The sequence below is a fragment of the Palaemon carinicauda genome, chromosome 33 (genome assembly GCF_036898095.1).
Source record: "Palaemon carinicauda isolate YSFRI2023 chromosome 33, ASM3689809v2, whole genome shotgun sequence".
In the NCBI taxonomy this organism is placed as follows: Eukaryota; Metazoa; Arthropoda; class Malacostraca; order Decapoda; family Palaemonidae; genus Palaemon; species Palaemon carinicauda.
In genome coordinates, this window is record NC_090757.1 from 55,331,156 (window position 1) to 55,335,377 (window position 4,222).

General features: G+C 38.4%; 1 pseudogene; it reads left to right on the forward strand.

Annotated features, from left to right (window-relative positions):
• Window positions 1-666: 666 nt before the first annotated feature.
• LOC137626180 (uncharacterized) lies at window positions 667-1,836 on the forward strand (annotated as a pseudogene).
• Window positions 1,837-4,222: the final 2,386 nt, after the last annotated feature.

Here is a 4,222-nt window from a genome sequence, read left to right on the forward strand (position 1 = left end):
TCATCATCATTCATCAGTCAGTACTTGGTCTGCACACTCACTACATCAGCTCAGGTCAGGACGCTAACGCCGTCGTGAGGACACTGAGGCCTGCTGATTGCTGCCCGAAAGACTGCCGCTACACTCTGCTTTTGTGCTACGAAGGCAGTACTCATTAGAGAAGCTTGATCATACATAAGGTAAGACTCGAATGATGTTCTCTTCCCTATTTAAAGAATTCAAGCAAAATTATAATAGTTTTGAGAGAGAGAGAGAGAGAGAGAGAGAGAGAGAGAGAGAGAGAGAGAGAGAGAGAGAGAGAGAGAGAGAGAGAGAGAGACTTTTTGTGTGCAAGCCATGAGAGAGAGAGAGAGAGAGAGAGAGAGAGAGAGAGAGAGAGAGAGAGAGAGAGAGAGAGATTTTTTTGTGTGCAAGCCATGAGAGAGAGAGAGAGAGAGAGAGAGAGCGAGCGAGAGAGATATTTTTTTGTGCAAGCCATGAGAGAGAGAGAGAGAGAGAGAGAGAGAGAGAGAGAGAGAGAGAGAGAGAGAGATTTTTGTGTGCAAGCCATGAGAGAGAGAGAGAGAGAGAGAGAGAGAGACAAATTTTTTTTGTGTGCAAGCCATGAGCACATTTTTTTCGTTTTTAAATCTAATATGCTATTTTTTTGTCTTACAGATTCTCACAATGGGTCGGCACCGAGAGTTTGTTGGTGTTGAGCTCTTCTCCATTACGAAGAATTCCGCAAGTTGCCTTGTGTCTGGATGTGGTTACTCATACACACCGAAGCCCGGCGCAGAACTTCACTCAAAGCCGTTATGTGATCACCTGAAAAGACGACATGCGAAGGAATATAAGAAACTCCTGGACAATGCCAAAAACAATTGTGTCTAGGAAACGGGAGAGAGAAAATATATCTAATTATTTTGTCAGTACGATTAGCGAAGATTCGTGTGCAAAAAGAAAGAAAACGGAAGTGATAGAATACGCAATGAGTAAGCAAGAGATGCAGGGACTTGTCGTTGAAGCAGTTACTGTCAACGGATTGCCCTTGTCTGTTTTTGAGAAAACAGCCATGTCAAAGCTTATGGGTCCCATTGCAAACAAGCTTGGTGTGTCATTAAGTCAAAGAGCTGTTCGGTCTCTGACTCTTGAAGCCGCAGAAAAAAAAAAAAAGACGAGTTAAGGACTGAGTTCGATAAGCGCTTGGTTTGTGTGAAGTTAGATCTCTGCACACGACGTGGGCGTCATTTCCTTGGAGTGAACGTGCAGTCTGATATCAATGGCAAATTGAAGGTAGTGACAGCCTCCGTAAAGGAAATGACACAAAAGGCAACAGCTGAAGAGATCAAATCAGTTTTGCTAGCTTGTTTGAATAAGATTGGAATACAAGAAAAACAAATTTACTCGTTAACCACAGATAACGGATCAAACGTAATCAAAGTAGGAAAACTGATGCAGAGTGATACACAGGTGAAGGAAGGAAACAGTGAAGAAATTTTGAGTGACAATGAAGAAAACGATGATGAACAAGTATTGGAAGCTGCTGAAAATAAGTTAGATGACTTAGTAAATGACATTCATTTAGCAGCTAAAAGTGTTACATCTGTAAGGTGCGCTTTACACACAATGCAACTCTGTGTGCATGATGTTCTGAAAACAGACAGTGTAAAACATATCTTATGTAGGGTGCGGAAAGTGCTGAATAAGACGCATACACAAAATATGTGCTTAATATTCAAGAACAGCTCCATATCACTTCCAAAACTAGACTGTGAAACAAGATGGGGCTCAACGTATATGTTGGACAGTGTCCCTGAAAAAAAGTTTATTCTTGAACCAAATTGGCCTAGCTAATGAATCTTTACTTATTTTAGAGGAAGATTGGGAGAAAATAAGAGACATAACAGAAGCTCTGAAACCACTCCGTGAGGCTACATGTGCACTACAGATGAACAGTCTCAAGGGCTGGAGAATTCCTTGCTCAGTGGTTTAAGTGCAAAGTTGTTTTGGAAAGAAGCACTGCAGTCACAGCACCACTTCTCCTTCAAGCCATGGAAAAACGGCAAGATTCTCTGCTTAGGAACCCTGCTTTCCTATCTGCTGTGTATCTTGACAGAAGATATAATGTTCTCCTCACCGAAGAACAGAAGGAACTAAGTCAAATACATCTTCTTGGACTCTGGAAAAAAATTAAAACTATTTCTTCTACTAGTACTATGTCGTCAGTCTCAATGCTGGCAGAAGACGATTCATTCACGAGCGGCGATAGTGATGGTGAAGGTGACTCAGCACTTGGGTCAGTAGATATTGTAGAGCAATTACTCCGAGTCAGTGATGTAAGCAGAGCAACTGATACCGCAAGTAAAGAGAGTGAGGTGGCTGAGCATATCAACATGTTCGCCAAAGCTCCACGTATCAGTAAAAATGAGTGTATTTTCCAGTGGTGGCATTATCAACAAGAAAGTGCACTAAAAAATCTTGCTGAAGTAGCAGTTGCTCTGCCTGTTACTCAAGCGAGCGTAGAGTGCACTATATTCTTAATGATTTAAGACTAGGTCTAAAAGAGGATATTGTTGACGCTGTAATGTTATTACGCTGCAACACATAAAACTGTATGAATTCCTAATACTGTATAACTGAACCTTTTCCTTTTGTAACCTTAGCAAAATAAAATTGTATTTTATCATTAGTGTATTACATAACACCAATCTTCTTGAAGTAGTAGTAGTAGTAGTAGTAGTAGTAGTAGTAGTAGTAGAAGTGCCACGTTATGTCTATATGAACTGCAATGTAAAAAAAAATAGGTACGGAAACAGTACGAAATTACGTACGATAAAATATCGTACTAGTACGGTACGGTATGAATTTTTAGGTACTGTACGAAATTACGGTACGGTAAAAATGCGTGGTACGAATTACGAAAAAACAAATCGAACCGTACCGCACTACATGCCCTCCCAGTCTGGTCTTCAGCTGCTGATTCTCACCTTAATTTGTTGGACAGAAACTTACGGTCTATTAAATTTCTTATTCCTGATCTAGATATTAATCTTTGGCACCGTCGTTCAATTAGTTCATTATGTATATTGCATAAGAATTTTCATAATTTTTACCATTCTTTACATTCATATTATCCCAGACAATTCCACCCTCTTCGTAATACTAGGCAGGCAGTTAATTCTAATAGCCATGCCTTCTCCATCATGAGGCTCAATAGTACACAGTAATCTAGAAGTTTTATTCCAGCTGTGACAAAGTTGTGGAATGATCTTCCTAGTCGGGTAGTTGAATCAGTAGAACTTCAAAAGTTCAAAGTTGCAGCAAATATATTTATGTTGAACAGGCTGACATAAATCTTTTTATAGTTTATATATGACATATCTGTTATGATGTTACTGTTTTTAGAATGATTTATTGTTAATTGGTTCTCATCATTAATATATTTCCTTATTTCCTTTCCTCACTGGGCTATTTTTCCCTATTGGAGCCCTTGTGCTTATAGCATTTTGCTTTTCCAACTAGGGTTGTAGCTAGGCTAGTAATAATAATAATAATAATAATAATAATAATAATGATAATTATAATAATGATAACAATAATAATGATAATATTAATGATAATAATAATGATAGATATATAGCGATTTTTTCTCGTTTCGAAATCTCGTACGTCTGGCAGAGATGGATGGCATTGGTAGAGGGTAGGCTAGCATAAACTATGAACCACGAGAAGACCAGCCAGAGTTACCAAAGACGTATAGAAGTTACGTTGCATGTGTGTTTGTTTACTTGCAGTTTGTATGTACATTGTGTTTTCACAACGTCCTCGTGAACTTTATAGCTGGGCCAATGTTACCCAAGGTCAAGGAAAGAACAAAAAGTAAGCAGAGAGCAACAAAAAAGAACCAAGAAGAGAGGGAAACATTAAAAAAAGAGTACAAAGCTGGAACATTCTAACTAAAACTCTGGCAACAATGAGAGGCCGCTGGCAACTCATGACATCCTTACACCAAGTGTATTAGTAAACTTAGGGTTTAAATACCTCGTTTAGGGATACTTCGTGTAGGAGTAAACAATAAAAGTACAAAGTAAGGTTATCATAATAATGTTATCTTGATTTTTTATAGAAAAAAGCGAACATTTATAGCAAATCTTTGGGAGCTCATAACTCAAAAACATACTTATTCACATTTAGGTACATTTTTTCTCACTTATTTATTGTTCAATTTTAGAGAGAAAGA